Source organism: Rattus rattus, chromosome 3 (genome assembly GCF_011064425.1).
Source record: "Rattus rattus isolate New Zealand chromosome 3, Rrattus_CSIRO_v1, whole genome shotgun sequence".
NCBI classification, from domain to species: domain Eukaryota; kingdom Metazoa; phylum Chordata; class Mammalia; order Rodentia; family Muridae; genus Rattus; species Rattus rattus.
The window spans coordinates 90,856,683-90,874,359 of NC_046156.1; the positions used below are offsets into that span (position 1 = coordinate 90,856,683).

General features: G+C 40.3%; 1 non-coding gene across 1 annotated transcript; it reads left to right on the forward strand.

Moving 5' to 3' along the window:
- The first annotated feature begins 7,955 nt into the window (after positions 1-7,955).
- On the forward strand, positions 7,956-8,083 carry LOC116897482. The gene has a single exon (XR_004387506.1). It is a non-coding gene; the product is annotated as a small nucleolar RNA SNORD22 (small nucleolar RNA).
- The last annotated feature ends 9,594 nt before the right edge of the window (positions 8,084-17,677 follow it).

The following is a 17,677-nucleotide window of genomic DNA, read 5'->3' on the forward strand; positions in this document are numbered from 1 at the left end:
ATTTCCTCCAGTAACCTTCTATGTCCTAAAGTTTCTCCCACTTTATAAAGAGCACCACAAGCTGTGGACCAAGAACTAAGGATACATGGGACTATGGGAGACACTTCTCACTGACACCACAATGTTCTGCCCTTGATCCCCATAGGTTCACAGCCATTTCCGAGTGTAAAATGTAACTATCCACATTTTCCTATAGGGCAGCAAAACACTGTAGCTACTCAGTGACATACTAGTCTGACCTTTTTGGAATTGCTGCTGAATGATTCTTTTGTTTTATACAAACAACAAATGTGTATTGGAAAACTTTGAATTTTTTTCTTTTCTTTTCTTTTTCTTTTTCTTAAATTCTTGCCCAGGAAATCCTTTTGCACATAGCATGTGGCTATACATTTGAGTTTTGCTTGCCCTTCGAAAGTGTCAAAAATACTATTGAGGCATAATAGTATGTTGAAAATTTTAAATTTAGTGCAGTCAGTTTATATATTTTGGTTCAAAACTTGATTAACTCTGAGTGGCAACTATGGCTGTCTTATAATGCCTTCAGTCTCTGAGTGGTGGCAGATGAATCCTGGAACGTTTAGTGTCTACAGGGAGAAGTTGGATGTGTATAACTAAAGAAAGTTCTTGATGGTTAGAAGGCTATTGGAGGTTACTTTTGAGAGCTAGGGAAAATACAGACATAGCACAATTCCTCAAATCCTTGGGTAGTCTAAGACTGTCCTCATTTCTTCATTTCTTCAGGATTCCCACTTTCATGTAAGCTTGCCAAATAAATGAGACACTTGAATGACACAGACACTCAGAAAATCGCTGCTGTTAGCCAGAAGGAGTGTGGTGGCACAGTGTGAGGCCAGACTCCACATGCCTGAACTCCTTTCATCAGCATCTCCTACACATAGTGGTTTTCTGTTTTCCATAAAAAGCATGCGACTCAAATGATTGCTTGTCCAGGGGCTTATTTTCCTTTCAACCCAGATGAAAACAAAACAGAAAAATCATAACCAATTGTTGACAATGACACAAGCTATAGAGATATAATTAGTATCAAGGACAGGGAACTGACATTTGCTGAGGCGTGAAAGCAGGTTTTCAGACCAACCCAAGGTAAAGATGCTGCTGTATTCCTGCAAGTCTAACAGATGCTAGGAAGATGCTAAGGGAAAGATGTCAGTACACGGAGTCTACTAATACAGTGTACACTTTCTCTCATTCATTGTGTCATTAGTTTGGTGATACCATTTGTGTTGCTAGAATAGTCTGGTCATAATATTCCACAAAAAACACATTTGACCTTGGGTTTGAGAAACTGCAGTTACTTGGAATGAAAGTTTGTTTACAAGCTCCCATGTTGCAGATGATCCTTTCTTATATTCAGAAAATTTCCAATAACCAAGCCCTGAACTCTTCCTCTGGCTGTATAAACTCCATTATAGCTGTTAATAATAATTAGTTATGGGCACAATGATCCCAGGAATTTTGACTTTGGGGCAAATAAAATAATGGCAGACTATGCAGTAGTGACATAGGAAAAATCATTAAAGACCAAAGTATAAAGCTTAGAGCTTAGGGGAAACTGCATAGAAATAAAAGCATGCAAAGAATGATTTCTGTGCTAGCTAATTTTTACGTCAGCTTGGTACAGGCTAGAATCAGAAAGCTGCAGTCGAAAGATTAAAACAGAGACTGAAGGAACACCCATTCAGAGCCTGCCCCACATGTGGCCCATACATACACAGCCACCCAATTAGACAAGATGGATGAAGCAAAGAAGTGCAGACCGACAGGAGCTGGATGTAGATCGCTCCTGAGAGACACAGCCAGAATACAGCAAATACAGAGGCGAATGCCAGCAGCAAACCACTGAACTGAGAATAGGACCCCTGTTGAAGGAATCAGAGAAAGAACTGGAAGAGCTTGAAGGGGCTCGAGACCCCATATGAACAACAATGCCAAGCAACCAGAGCTTCCAGGGACTAAGCCACTACCTAAAGACTATACATGGACTGACCCTGGACTCTGACCTCATAGGTAGCAATGAATATCCTAGTAAGAGCACCAGTGGAATGGGAAGCCCTGGGTCCTGCTAAGACTGAACCCCCAGTGAACTAGACTGTTGGGGGGAGGGCGGCAATGGGGGGAGGGTGGGGAGGGGAACACCCATAAAGAAGGGGAGGGGGGAGGGTGATGTTTGCCCGGAAACCGGGAAAGGGAATAACACTCAAAATGTATATAAGAAATATTCAAGTTAATAATAAAAAAAAAAAAAAAAAAAAAAGAAAAAAAAAAAAATGATCATTAGACTAAGGAAAAAAAAGAGTATACATGGTGGGGTGCATGGCTCCATGGGGTGCATGCAGCAGAGGATTGCCTTATCTGACATCGACCAGAGGGGAGGCCCCTTGGTCCTGTGGAGACTTGATGCCCACCCCAGTGTAAGGGGATTCTAGAGGGTGGGACAGGAGTGGGTGTGTGGGTGGGTTGGGGAGCATTGAGGCAAAGAGGAGGGGGAGATGACATGGGGAGCTTGTTGAGGGGAAACCTGGAAGGGGGACATTTGAAATGTAAATAAATTAAATAACCAATAAAAAAGAATTTTGAAGATACATTCTGAAAAAGAAAAACAGTCATGCTCAAGAAAGAAAAAACTTTTATAGACCAACATAGATTCATACACACACACACACACACACACACACACACACACACACACACACAGAGGCACGCACACATCAATGAAAACAAATGTGAACTTTGAACATAACTGGCATTTGTTGGCTTCTATCTGCTTATTTTCAGTCAAGCCTCAGTGGCATTTCAAATAGTTTTTAGCTTATGTCCTCTGTGATCATGGCAAGCCTGGTGACAGAGCAACCTCCTGACCTTTCCATCTCTCCAGCCTACTTAGTAGTGGTTCTGGCTGTCCCACCATAACCCACATCTAATATGATAAAGATGGATGGAGGAAGAAGGAAAGTAATTTCTTTCCTTCATGTTGCCCTAGGAGCAGGCACAGGGACTTCAGTAAATCTCTTGGATAAGACTGTGTTCCAGGCTGAATTCTCTACCCTGGGGTGGGGTCACTCGTAAATGGACTCGTAAATGGCTACCACTATGTTGCCCTCTTCTAGCCACTGTGAGTTCTACAGTCTGTGAGTACCCTAGTGGGGACTAGGGTACATCTTACTACCATTAGTTCATTAACAATATTGAATTAGAGATGCACAAAACACAGTGACATTGTTTGTATAGTAACCCATAGCGACAATAGTTTGAGAGGAAGAGGTAAACAACGAACAGACGAACAGCCAAACAAATATATCTTTATGTTATCAAGTAAATAAGAAAGACAATGAAATAAGTAATATGACTGTAGAGAAAGGTCTTGAGAAAGGAAAATAGGCTTTTTTATAGCTAACCATCTGGCTTTATATGCATGAAAGTTTAATAATGTTATAACTCCTAATACAATGTAGTTCTTCTTTACTTACTATTAAATGTCATTTTAAATCTAAATCTTGCTTTTCTTGTGTGTTTGGATATTGAGTATTTTCTTTGGTGGGGAACTGGGCGCAGATGATGCCAAGTAGTCTTGGTCTCTGTTGCTTCTTTTCCTGCACTTGCCTCTAGTCATTGGGTAGTCTCTTGTGTTTGCTTGTCTTGCTGTTTCTGAGAATGACTTTGACCCTGATGTGGCCTCTGTGTCAGCACTTGTGTAGAACCGTTTTCCTGTTTTCTTTCAGCCTTTCCTGAGAACAGGTGCTCTGATTTCAGGTGTGTCAGTGCTCCTTGAGATTGTCTTTCAGCTCTAGGAGCAGGCAGGAATCAAAGGGTCCTGCCCCTGATTGCTTGTGTAGGTCCTTGCACCCAGTGGGCACAGATGGCACTATGCAATTCCCTCTTGGGTCTGAACTGTGGGCAGAGGGTGTCCTCCTCTGACTTCTCAGGAGTATCCACACTTCTAAGGGTCCAGCTCTCTCCCCCCTCGGATTTGGGGGCAGGGAGCTGTTTGGCCGGTTCAGTTCGGTCCTGGGCACAGACCAGAACCGTGGGTACTGGCAGCTGTTTGTTCCTATATCCCTGTGTCCGGAGGCACTGTGCAGTTTCCCCTTGGACCAGGGATGTGGGCCAAGGTGTTCAGAGGTGGCAGTCTGACCTGCGGTCTAGGGAATGTCTGCACTCTTGGTGCTCTGCTGCTCTTTCCCCATGGGATTTGGGTGGGATTTATTTTTTTTCTTTTTTTTTTGGAAGCTCAGGATTTGTACCCTCCTTTTTTTCCTCCCCTTTCCCCTGCATTTTGCCTATGGTTTAGGGTAAGAAGTCCTTCCTGGTCTTTGCCGAGGTGCCCATCTCTGTGGGTCTGCTGGGGATGGGGAGATGTTGGAAAAAAGTTGTTGCTCCTGTGGGACAGCTCCTGCAGAAGTGTTTCATGAAAGCTGCAGACTGTGGTAGGAAAGATGTCATACTGTGCATATTTCCTGAGGGTTAGCTCCAGCTAAAGTAGGAAAGGCAGTGCACTCTGTGAACAGCTCCTTGTAACTCCTATGACAGGTGGAGACTGAGGAGATGTCTAGGTGCTGCCATTTTGACAGGAGTTGCCATTTTGGACAGCTCCTGTGGGACATTTTACTTAGGTGGCCACAGGCTGAGGCAGAAAGGAGGGCCTGGCTGCTGCTTTGCCTGCTTTTGTGGGCCCGTGGCTTTTGTGGTGCACCACTAAGGGACTACAGTGACAGCATTTATTAGGTTCTTTAAAACGTGTAGCATAAATCAGATTGCTTCTTAGCTGTCCAATGGTCAGCTCAGGACTGTCCTGTTGTATTTTCCCAACCTTCAGGATTTAATGATTGTCCTCTCTTTTGGGTCTTTCTTCATTCTGTGGGTTTCCCTATTTTTGAGAAGCCTCTTTGCTGATATTCATTGTGACTTCAGAGGAAATAAAAGTTAGTTCCATGAATCTTATTTCCAAACTTTACTTGCATGCTACCTGCAAAATATTGATGTAGTCATGAGGTGATTATGATTTAAAGTGACCATGTTCTATGTTATGAAGAATAGGTTGAGGAGGAGAAAGAATGAGATAGGCCTTTTTGATTTAATTTGTGTCAAAGAGCAGGATGGTGTCAGGTACAGAAGATTGGATTAAGGAACTTCTATAAGTACAAACATAAGACTGCGGATATGCTGAATGCAAGGAGGGAGGGGAAGAACACCTGGAGAGAGGCCTGTAGTTCTTGCTCAAGGAAATGAATGCATGATGGTAATATTTACCATGATCCACACGGTGGTGCTATTTACCACAAATGCACGATAGTGCTTATTTCCCATGAGATAGATAACTAACAAAAAAGAAATCACTTTGGAAAACCTTAACCATTTCAATTGTCAAATTGAGTAGCTGCTCCAGGAACTCTATCCATCTGGGCTTCAAAGATCAGTAGACAGTTAAAAGCAGTTTTAATATGGTTTCGTTATCAAGCTCTTTCTTTTTATGATGTTTAGGACTTAAATGACAAAAGAAAGAAAGGCTCCAGTGTGCTGTTGAGTTGCTGCCAAAAACTACTCTGAATAGTTTCTTGATTATGCTTTTCCCACGTTAATGCACCAGATTACAATACGCAAAAGGTTTCACAGTAACTGAACCATGTAAGGCAATCCAAGAAGCCACAGAAAGTAAGCACACTCTTTCTGGGTGTAGGAAGCATCTTTATAAATGACCCCTAAAGTCTGTAAATTCTTTTCTCATCATTATAGTAGATTTTAATATTTTGTGTCCTTTGTTTACTGAATACAACAATAATGATTTAACCAAACAAATAATCACTTTGTGAAAAAGTAATTGAGTTTGCTTTATTCACTTAATATTATGACTTGGCCATAATTCTATATTTTATAATCTGAGTCATTTATGAATATACCCTATGATATGTTAATATGCAACAAAGCATTAAAACAATATCAGCATTACATTTTATCCCCCAAATTACTTCCCTCACTTACTGATTTCACTCTGATGACAATTCTAATGAATTTCTGAATCAGCAATTTGCCTTTAAATCAATAAGGTTGTCATTGAGTATTTTATAGATTTATGTACTTGTAAATTACTTAAATATTGAAATTCTGTACTGAAGATATTGAGTGCAGATCCCTAAAGTATTGAGTGGGTGAGCACAATCCCAATTCGTATGTTTTTACATCTGACGCTTAAAGAAAATAGTGGTCCTTGAATGAAATAAAAATGTGACTGTATGTATTTGGTGAAGTATGGGGAAGGGAAGGAATGAGCTTCTATGTTGCCAGATAATGGCTTTCAGGAAGATTGTGAAAGAGTAGAAGCTGGAGAGCAGGATCACAGTTTGAAACTTGTTCAATCAGAAATGATGCATAGCAATCCAGTAGAGATGATGGCCAGGCTATTGGGTGCGTGATCCTGGAGTTGAGGAAGAGACCTGGATTAGAGATGAAAATTGGGGAGATGTCACCACTTATGTTACTGACTATGGAACATTGTAAATATGGGTGGAAGAAGAGACAAACTCTGCTTGGAGCTGGGAGAGAGTTAAGAGCAAGTAAACAGGAGTTAAAATGAACAGCCAGGGAGACAGGAGCAAAGGTGGGGGCCAGGTGCCCTAGAGGACAGAGGAGGATTGGACTTGAAGGAGGAGATCAGACATCTGTGTTGCCTGTAGGAAAGACTCCATGGACAGAGAAACTGGTCCTAGAAGAGAGATAAAGAATGTTGGGGCAATTTCCATAAGCACCTTAGGATGGATGAGGTCTAGTCATAGCACAAGGACCGAACTTCAGTAGAATAGTTTGTCCAGAGTAATGGATAAGAAGGAAGGTGAAAGAGTTTCATTCCTATGCAGAGAGAAAAGCAGCTTTCCCCAAATAATTTCTGCCATGAAATCACAAGTCATGTCGTTGCTAATAGTAAGGATGAGCTAGCTATTTGTGGGAATGGATTTTGAGGTCATAAGAGAGGAAATGCATGCAAATGGATGGGTAAAACTGTGAGTTCTACAGAGTGCTGTTTCATAATTGTTTGTATTCAACTATTCCATAAGCAGGCTGAGTTAGATGGTGAGGCAGAGCTAACTTTCTCACATCCTTCATACTCAAGGCAAGTCTAGTCCTTTTCTCTTTGTCACAATCATGGCATTGTAGTAAGTTCTTCCTGTTAATACTCTTGCCAAAGGGAAAAATATAATTGTTTAGCTCAAGTATCTGCTTAGTTGTATTTTCAACTCTAAGATAGGTTCATTTCCCCATAGTGTGATTTGTTCCACTGTACTAAGCAGAAGAGGTGAGTCTTATAAAGAGAGGAAGCAAACTGAAGCAGAACAAAGGTAGATTGTTTTTTCTTTAAGTCACTTTGATTTTGCTGTTGCTGGTTGGGTTTTTACTGTGTTGCCACAATTTTAGAATTCAGTGGTCTAAAACTTGCAATCCTCCTATACTGTCCACCTAGTCCTTAGATTAACTCTGAGGTATCACACTCAGCTTCTAAGTCACTTTTCTTATAAGGTAGAGACACTGAGAAATAAATTATTAGTTATCATTAGGTTGCTGTGTGTTCATGAGAGAGGGGACAGAGAGAAGGGCAGGGGAGAGAGAAAACTATTGTGCCTATTTAAACTGACTTGTTTGGGAAATGTAGCTGTTATCTCTCTAATTCTAACTCCTGAGATCAGATAACCCAGCCAAATTTAACTTGATTCATGGAACTCTAACACGACTGGCTCAACTCTGTTTCAATCTTGCCTCTTGGTGTCTAGGGAAGGATTTTATCCACAATTAATAAATTTTACAGGCACCACAAGGGCATACATAAGAAGAGCAAACTTGCATTTCTATGTATCTGAGTACAAGAACTGACTCATTCAGTGGCCAACTGCTCCAGTCTGATGTGGCTTTGGGTTCAGAATACAAACCCATGTCTCTGAAATCCTTCTTTCTTGGGAACACTGAATCATGAGTCAAATGTGCAGGGCTTTGATTCTAGTAAGTCAGAGTGGTGAACCTACTGGGGTGGCTGGAGGAAAAGAGGAAATTTTGTTCTGGAAAGAACTGTCTGAGGGATGATTTGTGTGCATAGAATGGGAAGAATTGTCACTTTGATTAAAAAGGAAACAAGGTGGTTTATCTGTTTTCCATGTCTGGGGAAAGGGATGGTGTGTGTTAAAGGAACTGAAATGAAAGATTTGATTATCCAGGCCAGTGGTACAGCAAACTTGAGGATTCATGGAATGTAGCCTGTTGATTCTTTATTGGTTTTCATCATCTGAGTAGTATCTGGCACTTGAAATGGAATGGTTGGTCTCTTCAATACTGCTGGAGCAGATTATATTCATTTCACTACTAGAGACTACATTCATTTCCTTCCCCCTTCCATACCTCCTCCCTCCTCTCCTGAGACCACTTTTTAAGAAATCTTTGTAATTCCAAGTTTACCTTCCTTGCTTACCTCATTGTTAATCTCATCCTTCCAGTGTTATTTGTGCTGTGTCTTTTTTGTTATGGAAATAAATGGTTCCTATGCTAAAAAAAGACAGGGTGATAGCTGCGTGGATGAAGTAGGAGGACCAGAGTTTGTATCTTTAAAACGCATTAAAAACCATGTTAGTGTGGTATAACTCCGTGTTTTGAAATTTCAGAACATGCTGGTCAGCTAAACTAGCCCATGTCCTAAGCTCAGTTAACAAAAAAGATAGGAAATGACTCTGAATGACTCCCAGTGTCAGCCTTGGGTTTTCACAAGCATTTTCACATATGCACCCATGTACCCCCACAACAGAATCATGTGTATACATATCACAGACATATGCAAAAATAAATAAGAATGATAGAAATAATCCAGAGAATAATTCTCATAATCAGTTGAAGTGGAAAATGTCTCTTACACCAGGACTTTTTGGAAGCTTTGATAATATCCCCTTGTACTGAAAAACCTGTGACTCTTGGTAAGAGGGCCAATAGCAACTCTAGAAGCTGGCAGCTCCTTGGTGATACCTCTGGAATGCACCATGACAATGCAGACATGCTTGTCCCAATCCTTTGACTTTCCTAAAGTTTATTGCATCACCCAGGGATCTGCAAAACTCACAACATCTGGAGCTCAAACACAAACCCATGAATTTATTGTTCCTGGAGCAGAGCCCAGACACCTTTGTTCAGAAACAGCTTAGATCACTATAAGGATCTGGCAGGTTCAGGAGCAGAATTCTATGACCTATGGTGGCACTACAGAATTGTTAAGCTGTTAAGCTCCCTTCCTTCCTCAGCTCCACAAACATTCTGATTGTCTACCATACCACTGGCTGTCCTCTACTATTGCCATCCAGTGCTCTGATGTTGCAATAATCATTGCTCTGGCTATGTTAAAAAATAAAACCAACCAACCAATCAAGAGCCTTGAGAAGACTAGCTTAAGAGGGGGAGATTTTGGGGCACACAATTTCTGGTGGTTTAATTCATGGATACTTGGCTCCACTGTTTCGGTGCCTGTGAGGAAAGAGAAAATCATGCTCAATAATCTGCTCACCTCATAGCTGCTAGGACACACTGGGGCAGAGAGAGGATGTCTCCATCTTTCTTGGCATGCTGTAGGGTGTCATAGGTAGGCTTCAAGGAGTCTAGGAAAGTAGAAGGGACAGTAATGAGATAACTAAAGACTGATGGTTGTATAAGCAGAGCAGAATGGGGAGTTAACAAACAAGACCATTTCTATGCTCCTAGAGAGAATGTTGAAAAGCAATAATTTGTCCTAAAAATTGGCAAATGGCCAAACCAATCAGTAAAATATCAGTCCCCAAATAAGGGTTGGTTGTCCGTATATTAAACCATCCCTGCATGCCTGGGATGAAGCCTACTTGATCATGGTGGATGATTGCTTTGATGTGCTCTTGGATTCGGTTTGCCAGAATTTTATTGAGTATTTTTGCTTCAATATTCATAAGGGAAATTGGTCTGAAGTTCTCTTTCTTTATTGGGTCTTTGTGCGGTTTAGTTATAAGAGTAATTGTGGCTTCATTGAAGGAATTCTGTAGTGCTCCATCTGTTTCAATTTTTGGAATAGTTTGGATAGAATTGGTATGAGGTCTTTTATGAAGGTCTGATAGAATTCTGCACTAAACCCGTCTGGACCTGGGCTCTTTTTGGTTGGGAGACCTTTAATGACTGCTTCTATTTCCTTAGGAGTTATGGGGTTGTTTAACTGGTTTATCTGTTCCTGATTTAACTTCGGTACCTGGTATCTGTCTAGGAAATTGTCCATTTCCTGCAGATTTACAAGTTTTTTTGAATATAGGCTTTTGTAGTAGGATCTAATGATTTTTTGAATTTCCTCTGATTCTGTAGTTATGTCTCCCTTTTCATTTCTGATTTTGTTAATTGGACACACTCTCTGTGTCCTCTGTGTCCCATAAGTTCGGGTATGTTGTACCTTCATTTTCATTAAGTTCTAAGAAATCTTTAATTTCTTTCATTATTTCTTCCTTGACCAGGTTATCGTTGAGTAAAGCATTGTTCAACTTCCATGTATATGTGGTCGTTCTTCCTTTATTGGTATTGAATACCAGCTTTAGTCCGTGGTGGTCTGATAGGATGCATGGGTTTATTTCTATCTTTCTGTATCTGTTGAGGCCTGTTTTATGAGTGATTATATTGTCAATTTTGGAGAAAGTACCATAAGGTGGCGAGAAGAATGTATATCCTTTTGTTTTAGGATAGAATGTTCTATAAATATCTGTTAAGTCCATTTGGTTCATGACTTCTCTTAGTCTGTCTATGTATCTGTTAACTTTTGTTTCCATGATCTGTCCATTGATGAGAGTGGGGTGTTGAAATCTCCTACTATTATTGTGTGAGGTGCAATGTTGCTCATGGGTGGCTGCTTTTGAGCTCTCTGTGAGGGCGGCAACCAGGAGGGCCTGCCACGCCTTTTCCTGGGAGCCCCTGTGCACCGGGGTCCCAGATGGTGTTAGTTGTTTTCCTCTGGAGTCAGAAATGTGGGCAGAGTGTAGTCTCTTCTGGTTTCCCAGGCGTGTCTGCCCCTCTGAAGGTTTAGCTCTCCCTCCCATGGGATTTGGGTGCAGAGAATTGTTGACTGGGTTCCTTCAGGTCCGGGCAGTATGTGGACTGCAGGGGACCTACCGCTTGAGTTTCATTAAACATATATGTTTTAACATGAGAAGGTTATGTAGGGAACAGAGGAAGCCTGGGAAGTCCTGAGATGAATGAATATTTTAAAATGAGCAAGGCCATATTGAGGATGCCAAGGCCTTGGACTCATGGGACAATAGTCGAAGCAATTATCCAGGCTCAGAAGAAATGACCTTTTCTCAGGAGGTCAAGTATGTGTGTTTATGGGCAATGTCTGTGTGTGCAGAGACCAGCACCTGCAGCTTCACCTTGTGCATATTTATAGCCTGAGACTGCTCACTAGGAGACTTCATACAAGATTAGATTCCCTAACTCCGTGCTATAGCTAATAATCTTACTGATGCCTCAGGTTGCAGAGGTGGTGATACAGGACTCAACCTGACAGAAGCTTCACTGTATATACATGTGTCTGTGTGTCTGTCTTATCTTCCTTCTCTTGCCAACACACACCAGCCATGCTTTTCATACACAAAACCCAACTGAGCAAATATGTTACTAATATTCAAGGGAGGAACCAGGAAAGTTCTCCTGATTATAGCAGTACAGTAGAAAATGTACCATGACACAGAAAGAACATGTATGAGGAAGTCAGTTACTTAAATGTACAGGGAAAAAGTCCATCCATTTATGTACCAGTAGTTACATAAAATACTGTAATATGGAGAGGGAGAGAGAGTAATATTTTTAAATGAAATTTCCTTCTTAAAAAACCTTTCTCCCAAAATTACACAGAACTCTTTTTATTTCATGGTATCTTGCCTATGCTCATCAAGTATAGACTCCAAAGAGCAAAGGGCCAAACAATGCTAACGAAAGAGACAGTAGCCATCCATGGGCCAGCTGTGCCTCCAGCACTAAATACTATGATGTCTCATGAAATCATTATCTTTCTTCACACACACAGAGTAATCTCAGGCTTTACTTTTTATTGGATGTTTTATGTATTTACATTTCAAATGTTATGCCTTCCCCTTCTTCCTGTTCCTTTGAAGATGCTCCCACTCCCACCCACCCACTTCCACCTGAATACCCTGATGTTCCCCTACACTGGGGAAATAAACCTTAACAAGACCAAAGGCTTCTACTCTTGTTGATTCCAGACAATTCCATCCTCTGCTCCATATGTGGCTGGAGTCATGGGTCCCTCCATGTGTACTCATTGGTTGGTGGTTTAGTCTCTGGAAGCTCTGGCGGGTCTGGTTGATTGATATTGTTATTCCTATGGGGTTGCAAACCCCTTCAGTTCCTCCAGTCCTTTCTCAAACTTCTCCACTGGGGTCCCTATACTCAGTCCCATGGTTAGCTGTAAGCATCTTCATCTGTATCAGTAAGGCTCTGGCAGAGCTTCTCAGGAGACGTCCACATCAGACTCCTATCAGCAAGCACTTCTTGGCATCAGCAATAGTGACTGGGTTTGTTAACTGTATATGGAATGGATCCCCAGGTGGGGCAGTCTCTGGATGACCTTTCCTTCAGTCCCTGTTCCACTCTTCGTCCTTGAATTTCCTCCTGTGATTATTTTGTCCCCCCTTTTAAGAAGGACTAAAGCATCCAGATTTTGAACTTTCTTTTTGAGCTTCATATAGACTGTGAATTGTTTCTTAGGTATTCTGAGCTCTTGGGCTAATATACACTTCACAATAATCACAAATAATATGAAATACTTTGGTGTGATTCTAATCTAGCAAGTGAAAGATCTGTATGATAAGAACTTCAAGTGTTTGAAGAAAGAAATCAAAGAAAATCTCAGAAAATGGAAAGATATCCCATGCTCATGGATTGGCAGGATTAATATAGTAAAAATGGCCAGCTTTCTGAAAGCAATCTATAGATTCACTGCAATCCCCATCAAAATTCCAACTCACTTCTTCAGAGATTTAGAAAAAACAATTTGTAAATTCATTTGGAATAACAAAAAACCCAGGAAAGGAAAAACTATTCTCAACAATAAAAGAAATTCTGGGGGGATCTCCATTCCTGACCTCATGCTGTATTACAGATTAATCATGTTAAAAACTGCATGGTATTGATACACAGACAGGAAGGTACATCAGTGGAATAAAATTGAAGACCCAGAAATGAACCCGCACATGTATGGTAACTTGATCTTTTGCAAAGAAGCTAAAACCGTCCAGTGGAAAAAAATAGTCTTTTCAACAAATGGCGTTGGTTCAACTGGAGGTCAACATGTGGAAGAATGTAAATTGACCCATTCTTATCTCCTTGTACAAAGCTCAAGTTCAAGTGGATCAAAGACCTCCATATAAGACCAGATACACTGAAACTAATAGAGGAGAAAATGGGGAAGCGCCTCAAACAGAACACATAGTCACAGGGAAATTAGGCTCTAAGGTCATGAATTGATAAAAGGGACCTCATAAAATTGCAGGGTTTATGTAAGGCAAAGGCCACGGTCAGGTTTTGTACTTAAAATTCTCTCTATAAATATTGAAAATTAATACCACAAAGAAGATTATCAACCTCTAGAGAAGTAGTAATTTATGTAATAAAAGCAACAGTATTCCAATAATTTTAACATTTATTATTTAACCTGAAAACTTATTAAAAAGATAAAGAAATTATGCATCAACTTGTTTCAACCTGGCTTTTCTTGAAGATCTTTCACATACCCAATAATGAGTGAAACAGTGAAGAAAATAACGGAGTCCAGGTAGGATTTCTATGGCTAGCTCACCTACTTTATTCCTATGCCAAAACTTCCCTATACTAGACTTCTAAAGAGGAGCATTTGGTTGAAGTAGTTATGCCATTACATTGTTTCATTCAACACACCCATTGAACAAACATAAGAAGGACTTTGAGATAGACTTCAAAGTATAAAAATAGCTTTTTAAGGTAAATGAACATAAATGTGCTCTTCAACATAAATTCAATCCTGATACACTTGCCAGCCACAGAGCTGAAGCAATGGAGCTGATGTTGCAATGGACATCTTAACCTTCTGAAATCAGGAATGTTATTGAATGACACGCATGTTAGAAGTCACATCTGGAGCACTTGTTTCTCCTACATCGTGCTCTGAGCAGAAAATATATGCAACCTCCAAAGCCAAATTAGATGAGACCAGAATGCCTACCCTGACATTAGAAATTCTTTTTGAGCCTTGGCTTGGTGTCAGCCAGCAATTTCTGGTCATGATTTTCCCTGTGATGAAATAAGGAATGCCATTACTTGATCCAACTATCAATTCATATACTTTAAACTTACAGTTGATCACTGATATGTATAGTTTAATTCCATTCAAACTGTTGTGTGTGGTATTGGGACATACTACCTATCATTCTTTCTTAATATACGCTATTCAATGGAATGTTTGATTGCATATCGCCTCCTTCCCAGTGATTTTATTTATTTATTTATTTATTCTTATTCCTAACATCTAAGTGATCAATTTGGGTTATAAACTATGTTCCAGGACTCACAAAACCAATTTCCATAGCAAAGACTTTAATAACATATGTTCAAGCACTAAAAAAATGTGAACCAGGGTATACAGATACAATCTTCACACAAAACACGGAAATTCTTGAAAAGCTGTTGAACTAACAGTCCAACTTGTGCTGTGTTCATAGAATTGAGAAAGAAGTCTGTCCCCTTGAGTTCTCACAACACCCACACCTTTGTGTGCAGATGTTTCATTACTTAGCTTCTTTCACTGCCATTTCTCACTTATTGCTTTATAAAGAATATATCCTCAGGATCATTAAAAATTGGATAAGAATAGTTTTAAAGTATTTCCATTATGCACTTTACTGACTTGGAAATCACACACAATATCATTTTTATGCACACATTTTAAAGAGAAGATCAGCGAGGTTGTGCCACCCCCATTTAGTCCCAGCACTCAGGAAGGAGAAGTAGGAGGATCCCTGTGAGTTTCAAGCCAGTTTCCTTTAGAAAGTGTGTTCCAGGCCAGTCATGGCTGCCCAGTGAAGTTCTGCCTCAGAAAAAAATCAGGGAAAAAAAAAAGAGAAGAGGAGAGAAAGCAAAGGAAAAATTAGAAAAGAGTTTTGTTAGCAATTCTATCCTAGACACATTTATAATTAAGCCTTACGTTTGAATTTTCTGGTTATTTCAGCCCCTATATTTGGGTTTTAGGTTGTTTACAACTAATAACTATCCGTTTGCCATGTTAAACACCTTTCTATTTAGTGACTTAAAAGAGCACAGACTTACTCTTTTATATTACTAAAATCTATAAGAATAACTTAGGGTCACTGAGTTAAGGTCAAAGTGCTAGCTGTGCTGTTTCCTATAATTTATGGAGTCACTTCTCTGGCTTCAATAGGTGGCTCAAGTTCAGCAGTCCTGCTTATTTGAGTTATCTCTTGTATAGTAGCTTTATTTCTATTCCCTATAAAGACACCTGTGAAGATATCATTGGGCCCTCCAAAATTATCAAGGATCAGTTTCCCGGGTGTCCTCCATCCCCAAGGACACTTATAAACTTTCTGCCTCCTTGTCTATATAAGTCCCAGAGCACTAAGGAAAGGGATTTGATGGAAACCTCCTAGTTAGGCCTAAATGTTCCAAAGTCACTCATCTCTCCACATTGTCCAGTTGTGGGTCACTGTATGTATTCCCATATACTTTGAGGAAGAAACTTCTCAGAATGAGACACTGATGTATGAGTTCAGCAGGGTATCATTAGAAATCAATTTATAGCTACATTTCTTTCACAGAGCAATTGACTTTTCCCTACATCCCTGACTTATTTACTTTCAGGTTCCTGACAACATGGGTTACATCTCACAGAGTAGACCTTAATATCCACCATAGAGTGATTAGTTACTCTCACAATGTATTTACCACAGTAGCACCACAATATCTTGCAGGAAGGCCACTATTGTAAGAGAAGAGTAACTACATTGGTGTTTACCTTTCTCATCCTGTAGTACACAGAGTGTCTTCTAGTGCCAGTGAAGGCTTGAGTTAGTCACCAGCATGACTATTTGAATCCAATGACATATGTATTACCTACCTGACTCGCCTTGGCATGGCCACTGGGTTGCCAGATAGGCAGTGATTTAGATATTGACTTTCGGAAAAAAGAAATGGAAATGGTTTATAAGAGGAGGCTGAGAGGGTTCACAGAAATGAGAAATAGATCCACTGCAAGGTTAAGCAGGGCCTCCTTTCAATCCACCACACCCTGTAGATCTCTTCTAGTTTGGTTCTCTATTGTGGTGGTAAACACCAAGATAGAAAACAACTTGGAAGGAAAGGGTTGCTTTGGCTTATAGATTACAAATCATTACTGTAGTATTAATATTACTGATAAACCAAAGTAGGAATCTGAAAGTAAGGAAAGCAGAGATCACAGGGAAATACTGCTTACCAGATTGCTCTCCCTTAACTTCTTGGCTACCTATCTTATTTAACCCAGATGCTCTGGTATAAGGATGATATCTTCCATAGTGGACTGGACTCTACCATATCAATTATCCATCAAGATATGACCATAAGACAATCTGATGGAAGCAAGAAATTGATTCAAATGCCCTCTTCCCAGGTGATTATGGTTTGTGTCAAGTTGGCAAAAATTACCCAAGATACACACTGTCTGTGGTGGCCATAATTCTTTTACCATAATATGTTTCTTGTAATGAATCTCCTCTCTTGCCTTAAAAGTGAAGGCTCTCTTCCTCTGACTTCTTCATCATGATGTCTCCAGCATGACATTCTCCCTGTGTACTGTTCTTTCTCCTCAAGGCCTGATTATTGCCTCCAAGTTACAAGATCCTCTCTCCTAATGAAACTCATTTCTTTCTTTTTTATTTGATTTTTAAAATTACATTTCAAATGTTATTCCCTTTCCCAGTTTCCTGGACATAAACCTCCATCCTATCCCCCTCTCCTTCTTCTATAAGGGTGTTCCCCCTTCCCAAACACCTCCCCTTCCCTCCCGCTGATATTCCCCTACACTGGGGCTCCAGCCTTGGCAGGACCAAGGGCTTCTTCTTCCACTGGTGCTCAACAAGGTCATCCTCTGCTACCTAGGCAGTTGGAGCTCCGGGTCCGTCCATGTGTAGTCTTTGGGTAATGGTTTAGTCCCTGGAAGCTCTGGTTTGTTGGTATTGTTGTTCTTATGGGGTTGCAAGCCCCTTCAACTCATGGAGCTCATTTCTAAAGTGTAATTTTGTGTTAGCTACTTCTCAAACAAACCGTTCCTCAAATCTCTCTCTTTCTTTCTTTTTTTTTTTTGTGATATGACATTTTTTTTCCCTAAATCTCTTTTATATCTGGGTATACAGCCATCTTCCATTCTCAAATGGAATGCAAGGCTGCTTGTCAAAGGAAGTCTGTTGAGAGAAAGCAAATTCTGAAAAAAAAAAGTTTTACATAATAGGGACTGACTTAGAGCAGTGTTGATTTCCTAACTGATTCAGAGAGTTCTGCATAGGAAACAAGATAAAGTTTCCTGTGTCCATGTATACACTGTCACGGCACAAGCATTTTAGTGAAATCCTAACATTAATTGGTATTCAAAGTG